Here is a 10,702-nt window from a genome sequence, read left to right as displayed (position 1 = left end):
GACGAAAATCACATTACATAGAAAAACACAATCAACACGATTTTAATCATTGATGACCTGGGATTTGTCCTTATGGAGGATTTTCCTCCTGTTCCTGCCCAAAATGCTCCTCGAAACGTTCAGGAGGCATACGAGTGTTGAATACAGGCAAATGAAAAGACCCGAGCATACATCTTGGCAAGCCTTTCTGAAGTCTTGACCAAGAAGCATGAGCCCATGATCACTGTCTGGGAGATCATCGAGTCCCTGCAAAGGATGTTTGGACAACCATCAGCAAAACTCAGGCAAAACGCTCTGAAAACATCTTCAATGCCTATATGCAAGAGAGGGCATCTGTTAAAGAACATGTTCTCAACATGATGGTCCACTTCAACGTGGCGGAGATGAATGGGTCAGTCATCGATGAAGCCAGGGAGATTAACTTCATCTTGGAATCTTTGCCTAAAAGTTTCCTGCAGTTCCGTAGCAATCCTATTATGAACACGATTGACTACAACCTGACTACCTTGTTCAACAAGCTATAGACATTCCAATCTTTGATGAAAACCAAGGAACAGAAGCGTGAGGTAGATGTTATTTCATCCTCTAAGAAGTTCTATAGAGGTTCAACTTCTGAAAATAAGTCTATGCCTTCTTCTTCCGGCACTAAAAAATGGAAGAAGAAGATGAAGGAACTCTTATTCAAGAGTACCTATGAGCGGAAGTAGGTCTTTCCCATTCATTGTGACAGAATTACCACATATACCTTCAAACATACGAATATGGATTCATAATACTAAAGAGATCAAGAGAAGGAAACAGAGATGAATTTCTTCTTCACAGCGAGTCTAAAACCCAACTGTCTACCTCGAACAATCACCACTCGAACAGAAGGAAACAGAGATGACACCACCACTCAGAGCCCTCAGTATTCTTGGAGTGAGAATCTAAAGTGTGGGGTTTGTTCGGATTTGGTAGAGGGGAGGCGGAAGAGAGAACATACACAACGATGAAGCAAGTGAGAGATGAGGTCATCTATCACATAGACAAGATGTTTGATCGTTTAAGTGAAGTATACGATTGTGTAGGAAAGGGTAATAAAAGGGTGAGCGAGCGTCTAAACGATCGTGTAGGAAAAACTAACCGATCGTCTATACGATCGTTTAGTAAATACCAGAAGGTAAATGATCGATTAGGAAAAGGTAAACGATCGTTTAGTAAATAGTGAGCGAAGGTGAATCGGTAAGTGATCGCTTAACAATATCGTATAGGTAAGCGATCGTGCAGGCACTGATTTTCTAAGCGATGACACACTCTTTAACACAATGTCCATGCATCTCATGATTAACACACTGTCAGCTATTTATGCATCTCAAAGTGATCTTTTAACACACTTATCCGTTATTAGAACATAAGAGACACCGTTCCATTTCCCTTTTAACCGTTCAATGAATGTGATCTCATCATATTCATAACCCATAATTTATATCATACATTAATTATAGTATTTTTCTTCCACTAAATATAAATCATATTTATATCCAATTTTCTCCAAATTAATGTATCTCATACACAAAATTAATTATATCATATATAATTAACTAGTTCAATTATATCATATATAATCGAACTCCCTCTTGTCAATTTGAACATTTCAAACTGACCCAAAACATGAATCTCAACTTGTATCCAAGCTACCAAGGGGACCTTATAGACCTAAGGCTCGAAGCTCCAACGGTACGTGAATAGCTGACTAAACTCTTTAGTCACGATATCTACCATCCGTTAACTGTCAGACATTCCACTAAAGACCGACAGTTGAACTCTTCTTTCCATAGATATATTTCTATGTCCATTGGATATAACTAATCATCAGTACGATGACCTTTCACAGATGCTCGTAATTACAGTAGGCTAATTTACCGTTGTGCCCCTGTAATTACATCTTCCTCCTTAAGTACCACTAATCCCTCTAATGAATAATACAACATAGTCCTACTATGTGCAAGCCCCGGGAACATCCCTTAAGAGAGCAATCTATCTACTTACCCCTACTTTGGGAAAGAGTGAACTCCATCTTGTGAAGCTGAGTTCCCAGCTCCCAAATCAGACGAATCCCTAAAATGGTAGGTTTGAGTTGGCGCTCTGGCCACTCGCACTCATGCAAATCAAAAGACCACCCTCAATGGCAGGAGTTTCCAACTCACTCAGGATTGAGGTCATGTTACCTATGGTCATATTAACGAAGTAAAGTCTCAGTCATGAATGGAGTTATATGACATGACATTAACACTTCGAGGTCAGATCTTATACAAACTCTTTGTATAGGAAGCCCCCGCTCGCATGTCCACTTCACGAATAATTAGGATCAAACCATCTGTGACAAGTCACAATATTTGTAACAATTCCACAAAGCGAGCCGCGTCCGTAGTGTTACCAGGATAAGGTTTCCCTCATATATCCACATACTACAGACTATTTTGGTTGTCACTTAAGACATGATCCACTTGTATGTCACTACATACATGTTTTAGTTACATAAAGACAACCAGGGATATTAAGTTTATTGGTTCGTGGTAAAAATGAAAAATATCTAAATGTGCAAAGTCAAGAAGTGAAATAAATATCATATATATTAGGGCACAAACCCCAACAATCTCCCACTTGTCCTAAAGCGAAGTGGGGAGTACAAGTAAATAGGTACAAAACAATAAACTAGGGCAAAAAAACCCAGTGTAACAAAATCTCCCACTTGCCCTAGTCCAGCCGCGGGCGGTCCCATAGACCCATGCTCTGAAGGTGACCCTCAAACACTGTAGCCGTGAGAGCCTTCATAAACGGATCAGCAACGTTTTACTCCGAGGTGATCTTCGTGATGATCACTTCTCCTCAATGCACTATCTCGCGGATTAGATGATACTTCCCCTCTATGTGTTTGCCGCGCCTATGACTTCTAGGCTCCTTGGAATTTGCCACAACACCACTATTGTCACAATAGAGGGTTATAGGCCTAGACATATTTGGAACAACTTCCAGCTCTATCAAGAACTTTCTGAGCCAGACGACCTTAGCAGCTTTACAAGTCGCTACGTACTCGGCCTCCATCGTGGAGTCGGCGATGCACCCCTGCTTAGTGCTCCGCCACACTACAGCTCTTCCATTAAGAGTAAATACTGACCCTAAAGTGGACTTTCGAGAGTTCTTATCAGTCTGAAAGTCAGAATCTGTGTATTTAGTAAGGATCAAATCCCTAGACCCATACACGAGTATGTAGTCTCTCGTTCTCCGAAGATACTTGAGAATGTTCTTAATTGCGATCCAGTGACCCTGGCCTAGGTTAAACTGATACCTACTGACTATTCCCACAACATAACAGATGTCTGGCCTAGTGTAGAGCATCACATACATTAAATTACTAACGGCAGATGCATATGGGACTCATCTCATGTCCTCAACCTCTTGAGGCGTCTTAGAACACATGTCCTTAGACAAAGTGACTTCATGCCTGAATGGTAGTAGGCCCTTTTTGGAGTTTTGCATCGAGTACTTGAGCCAGATGTTGTCAATATACGATGCCTGAGACAGTGCTAGCACTTTGTTCTTACGATCCCGAAAGATCTGTATACCCAGAACAAACTGAGCCTCTCCCAAATCTTTCATTTGGAATTGGGTTGCTACCAGTTCTTAACTGTAGGCAGTAGACCTACATCATTCCCAATGAGTAGTATATCGTCTACATACAATACTAAGAAAGCTGCTGAATTGTTGACTATTTTATTGTAAACACAAGGTTCATTAATGTTTTGGTAAAAGCCATACAATTTGATCGCAACATCAAACTGAATATTCCAAGATCGAGACACCTGCTTTAGCTCGTAAATGGGATGATTCAGTTTGCAAACTTTTTGCTCTTGAACTTGGGCAATGAATCCTTCGGGTTGCACCATGTAAATGGTCTCCTCAAGATTGCCATTCAGAAAAGCCGTCTTGACGTCCATTTTCTAATCTCATAATTATAATAAGTTGCAATGGACAGGAGAATGGATTGACTTTAATATGGCAACAGGTGATAAAGTCTCCTCATAGTCGACTCCCTCCATGTGGGGGTATAACCCTTTGCCACAAGTCGAGCCTTGAAGGTTTGCATCTTCCCATCAGCACCCTGTTTGCACTTGTATATCCATTTACAACCTATAGGTCTTACCTCATCAGGCTGATCTACAAGAACCCATACCGAGTTGAAGTACATCAACTCTATCTCGAAATTCATGGCTTTGACCCATTCATCCTAGTCAACATTCTACATTTCCTTTTTATAGGACAACGGATCCTCAATGTCGCCATCTGTCACCATAGCTAGGATTTTCATGAAACCCAGATAGCGATCAGGCAGGTTCATAACCCTCCCACTGCGTTGAGGTTCCCTCAAATCTTGAGGTGGAATTGACCTACTAGATGAACTATCATCAACAACTCTGGTTGATGAAACAGGTCCTTCAACAACTCTTGTTGAAGTTTCAGTAGTTTCTTTGGAAAGCTCACTTAACACGACTTTACTACGTGGACTGTGCTCCCTAATATGATCCTCCTCTAGGAAAGTAGCATTCGTGGAAACAAACACCTTGTTTTCGGACGGATCATAAAAGTAACCTCCTCGTGTACCTTTGGGGTAGCCTACAAAGAGGTACAATCGTGATTCCAACTTCTTGAGATTTGCCTCAAGCACATATGCTGGGCAACCTCATATACAGAAGTGATGTAAACTAGCTTTACGCCCGTTCCACAACTCCAGAGGCGTTCTTGCAACATTTTTAGAAGGAACACAGTTGAGAATGTATACTGCAGTCTCCACTGTGAAACCCCAAAACGAGTCCAATAAAGAAGCATAACTTATCATCGAATGAACCATGTCCAACAAGGTTTTGTTTCTCCATTCTGCTACACCATTTTTCTGAGGCGTATCTGGTGCCGAGAGTTGGGAAACGATTCCATGTTCTAATAAATAGTCCTGGAACTCAGAATCCAAAAACTCTCCACCTTGTTCTGATCGAAGTGTTTTTATTCGTCTATTCAAAGCATTCTCAACTTCGATCTTAAATAATTTGAACTTTTCAAAAGATTCAGACTTTCGTTGCATTAGATAGACATACCCATATCTCAAGTAATCATTAGTAAAACTGATAAAGTACTCATAGCCTGTTTGAGCTCACATATTCATTGGACCACAAAGGTCAGAATGTACTAATTCAAGAGACTCTTTGGCTCGATAACCTTTTCCAGTAAAAGGTCTTTTAGTCATCTTATCTTCAAGGTAAGATTCGCACACTGGTAAAGAATTTTCCTCTTACTTGTTTAGAAGGTCATTCTTCACCAATCTCTCAATCCTATTGAGATTGATGTGCCCTAATTGATGGTGCCAAAGTTGCATTTTCTTTTGGAGAAACTCGTCGACGTATAGATTGAGTTATGACAGATTTAAACATCTCTATGTTATGGAGGGAACTTAAGGCTAACGGTCTTAGCACATTCAAGTTATTTTCTAGTTTAGCTGTACAAATTTCAACACCATCCTTATGAATAAACGCTTTATTCAATTTAAAAGAAAGAGTATAATTAACAGACACTTTACAGAAATAAGGTTTCTTTTTAGTTCAAGAACTACAAAGACATATTTTAATATAAAAGTTAACTGGATGGCTCCCTCTGCCACAGCTGAGACGACGTGCCCAGTGCCTACTCACAATGACGTCTCACCAGCCTCCAGCTGTCGCGAGGATCTAATCCCCTGAAAAGAAGAACATACATGATTAGTGGTGCCCGAATCTACTATCCAAGCAGAATCATCATTCTGCACTAAATAAGTCTCTAATACAAGTAAATCATATTTACCTTCGTCTGCCTTGGCATTAGCCTTGGCTACCTTATTTTCCTTCAGATAATGAGGACAGTTCCTCTTCCAGTATCCGTCCTAGTTACAGTGGAAACATTTTCCTTTTTTAACTAGCGGTGGATGCTTCTTCTATGTGACAGGTGGCGAGTTAGCAGATGCATTCCCTTTTCCTTTACCACCCTTCTTTTTCTTCTCCTTTCCAGAGTTAGAAGTTGAAGGTGCCGACTTTATTCCTGAGGTCGAACCTCGATAGAACCTTTTAGAGGACGAGATAAAATTTGTCTCACCTCCCCTTTTCTCCTTACTTTCAGCAAGGATTGATAAGTCTATAACTCGTTGAGGAGAGTGGTAAGGGGATAGTCCACTTTGTTAAGAATCGTATTGCTAACAAAGTGGAAGAAGCTCTCTGGAAATGAATGCAGGATAATACTAACCTAACTGCCCTCATCGATTTTAGACCCATTCATCTCCGCTACGTTAAAGTGGACCATCATATTCAGCACGTGTTCACGAACAGAGGTGCCTTCCTCCATTTTGGAGCTGAAGATGTGTTTCAGAGCCTCATGCTTGAGCTGTCCAGACGGCTGTCCGAACATTCCCTGCAGGAACTTCATGATCTCACGAGCTGAGACCATGGACTCGTGTTTCTTGGCTAACACGTCACTAAGACTGGTCAGGATATAGGCTCGGGCCTTCCAGTTTGCCCGTGTCCAATGCTCGTACGCCGCCCGTACGTTTCGAATAGCATCCTGAGGTGGAATAGGAGGACATTCCTCCGTAAGGACAAACTTCAGATCCTCGATGATGAGTATTGTCGTGAGCATATGTTTCCAACTTGAATAGTTTTGGCCATTCAGTTTTTCGACGCTAAGTAAACTGATAGTGGTTGTAGCCATTAAAAACCATTGCTGAAAAAACGAATAACCTTTTATAAGACTTTGAAAAAACCACATTTTTAACCAATTAGTTTTAACAAAATAGATTCCAAGTACCCTAAGTGAAAAGACTTCTATTTTGTAATGATGCCCCAGCGAGGCAGGAAAAACGTCACCGGTGGGGTGATCAGATGTCCCTTCACTGGGATGAGACATTCTCAACTATTAGGTAGAACCAACTCCTGGAACTAAAGCTAATATCCACCATTTGTTCGGTACAGAACAGTTAACCCTTAACAATCTCGTGTAAGTGTAACCCTTCGTTTTTCGCCCAAGAGTCCCGCCCTAATGCACCCACCGGGGAGAAAGCAGATTAGGATAAGAGCTAAGTAACCTTATCCTCTTATAGGAGATCAAATAAAGAAACGTACAAAACAGGCATCCTATAGGGGGATACACCCAGGGTGCCACAAGGCGATGCATAAAAACATTATTCAATCCAACGAGGGAGATCGAGGGATATGCAGTCGCACTTCCCGCTCCCACTTACTATGAACACTCTCTCCATCCACCTTGATATTGACCTACCCAAACACCATCTGTTAGGGGGACACGCCAAAGGTGCCTCGAGGCCGAGGGTAGATCTCACGGTGTGGACTTTGAGGGAGAAACACGAGAGGTGAAAATGAAGCATCAAATGCCCCAAATACCTCCCACTGAATGTTCTACCTAAGGGTTTATTAACCTAGACTATCCGACTACTGATAATGATCTAAGTCATTTATTAAGATTGCTAAAAAAAAACTTTTGCCTTTGAAATTAAAAAAAAAAAATCCAAGTAGTCACATTAAATTCTTTAATAGTTTAATGGACTGGCCTTAATTTGCATGCATGCATCAAATCTATCTAAATCACCTTTCCAGGTAGGTTCTCAGGTAGGGGTGTTCCATTACCGTTACCTTAAATACCCTAGCCTAGACAGAACCCCCTTTAGACAAAAGGTCTATTATAGATAAATTTGCTACATATTAATCTTTTACTATTATTTTAGTTCTAATTTCATTTTATAACCATTTATAAAATAAACAACTAAAACACACATGCCACATAACGAAGTATTTATAACGCTTATAAATATTACGTTAAATAAATAAACCATACATAAACATAACCCTTACATTCTATGATGCATGAGCATGCACTTATGTAAATTAAATCATGCTTCATTATATCATAACACTTATAATAAAGAGAATATGCATGACCTAAGGTGATATTTATCTATATGTGCATACCATATGAAAAATATATACATATATCACCTGTATAAAACCATAGATTAATGGACCGGGATGAACTAAAATAAAACCGAAATGAGAAAACAATCTATTTATATAATCCAGCTGAGCAAACCGGTTCACAAGCGAACCGGGTCTTGAACCACCGGGCGAAGCTTCCATCGTTTAATAAATGCCTCCAGGTAAACGATCGTGCAGTGCACACTAGACGATAGCATAAAAACTAAATGATCGCATAGACAACAATGAGGTCGTGAAGCCTGATCATCTAGACGATTGCTTAGCACGCGAAAGGTAAATGATTTACCATGAAATTACTCCGCGATCGTATAGTCAGTAACTAAGCGATGAGGCTTGCTGAGCTATATGATTGCTTAGTGCGCACACGTGTTAAACGACAGTCGAGCATTCGATACACAGTGATCTTCTACATCATCGTCTACACGACACGACCAACATTTGATTGTCTTCTTCCACGAAGAACATCAACCCTTGCTCCGAACTTCATCACGAACGACTCATGTCTCAAACTAACTTAGAATTTATAGACTCGAAAGCAATTAATTGTGCCCAAAAAATGCAGGGGCCTTTATAATTAACTAGAGAGTTTAACAAACCGATGTTACATTCCAAAAATTTCCATTAATCCACACATCCACAAACGAATTAACAATTAAAACAGAGATTAGACATGCTGCACCCACCGTGAATGTAAATGTAATTCCTTTGCAGCAATGAATTGGAATATCAGAAATCGAGTGCTCTGATACCAATTGAAGGAACTCTTATTCAAGAGTACCTATGAGCGGAAGCGGATCTTTCTCATTCATTGTAACAGAATTACCACATATACATTCAAACATACTAATATGCATTCATAATGCTAAAGAGATTAAGAGATCATACCAGTTAAAGATTTCTTCTTCACAGTGAGTCTAAAACCCAACCGTCTACCCCAAACAATCACCACTTGAACAAAAGGAAACGGAGAGGACACCACCACTCAAAGCCTTCAGTATTCTTGGAGTGATAATCCAAAGTGTGGGCTTTGTTCGGATTTGGTAGAGGGGAGGAGGAAGAGACACTGTACACAACGATCAAGCAAGTGGGAGATGAGGTCGTCTATTGCATAGACAAGATACTTGATCGTTTAGGTGAAGTATACGATCATGTAGGAAAAAGTAACTGATCATCTAAACAATCGTGTAGGAAAGGGTAAGAAATGGGTGAGCGATCGTCTAAATGATCGTGTAGGAAAAACTAAGCCATCGTCTATACGATCGTTTAGTAAATATCATGAGCTAAATGATCGCTTAGGAAAAGGTAAACGATTGTTTACTAAACAATGTAGGTGTAATTGGTAAGCGATCGCTTAGCAATATCATATAGGTAAGCGATCATGTAGGCACTATCGTATAGGTACTGATTTTCTAAGCGATGACACACTCTTTAACACAATGTCTGTGCATCTCATGCTTAACACACCATCAACTATTTATGCATCTCAAAGTGATCTTTCAACACACTCATCCATTATTAGAACAAAAGAGATGCCATCTCATTTCCTTTTTAACCATCCAATGAATGTGATCCCATCATATCATACATCTTCCTCCTTAAGTACCACTGATCCCTCTAATGAACAATACAACATAGTCCTACTATGTGTGAACACCTCTCGGGCCATGAGAAGGTGCGTGGCACCACATCGTTCAAGCCCCAGGATCAGACCTTAAGAGAACAATCTATCTACTTACCCCTACTTTGGGAATGAGTGAACTCCATCTTGTGAAGCTGAAATCCCAGCTCCTAAATCAGACGAATCCCTAAAATGGTAGGTTTGAGTCGGCGCTCTGGCCACTCGCACTCATGCAAATCAAAGGACATCCCTCAATGGCAGGAGTTCCCAACTCACTCAGGATTGAGGTCATGTTACCTATGGTCATTTTAGTGAAATGAAGTCTCAGTCATGAACGGAGTTATATGACAAGACATTAATACTTCGAGGTCAGATCTTATACAAACTCTTTGTATAGGACGCCCCCGCTTGCATGTCCACTACACGAATGATTAGGACCAGACTATCTGTGACAAGTCACAACATTTGTAAGAATTCCACAAAGCGGGCCGCATCCGTAGTGTTACCAGGATAAGGTTTCCCTCCTATATCCATATATTACAGACTATTTTGGTTGTCACTTAAGACATGATCCAATTGTATGTCACTACATACATGCTTAAGTTACATAAAGACAACTAGGGATATTAAGTTTATTGGTTTGTGGTAAAAATAAAAAAACATCTAAATGTGCAAAGTCAAGGGATATTAAGTTTATTATACATCACAAATGTTCATACAAAGTTATTTACAAACTACAGAACACGAAACTTTAGGACACAAACCCCAATAGAAGAAAGATAGAAAGGGGAAAGCTAACCTACCAGCTGCTACCTAGAAGGGAAAGAAGGCCAAGGCTGCAAAGGGAATTTGTTTCCATTGCAACCATAAGGGACACTAGAAGAGGAATTGTCCTAAATACTTGACAGAAAAGAAGAGGGCGAAGCAAGGTAAATATGATTTACTTGTTTTGGAGACTTGTTTAGTGGAGAATGATGATTCAACCTGGATAATAGATTCAGGCGCCACTAACCATATTTGT

The sequence above is a fragment of the Benincasa hispida genome, chromosome 2 (assembly GCF_009727055.1).
Source record: "Benincasa hispida cultivar B227 chromosome 2, ASM972705v1, whole genome shotgun sequence".
Classification (NCBI taxonomy): domain Eukaryota; kingdom Viridiplantae; phylum Streptophyta; class Magnoliopsida; order Cucurbitales; family Cucurbitaceae; genus Benincasa; species Benincasa hispida.
The sequence above is the reverse complement of the archived record's forward strand: the minus strand, read 5'-3'. Positions refer to the sequence as shown.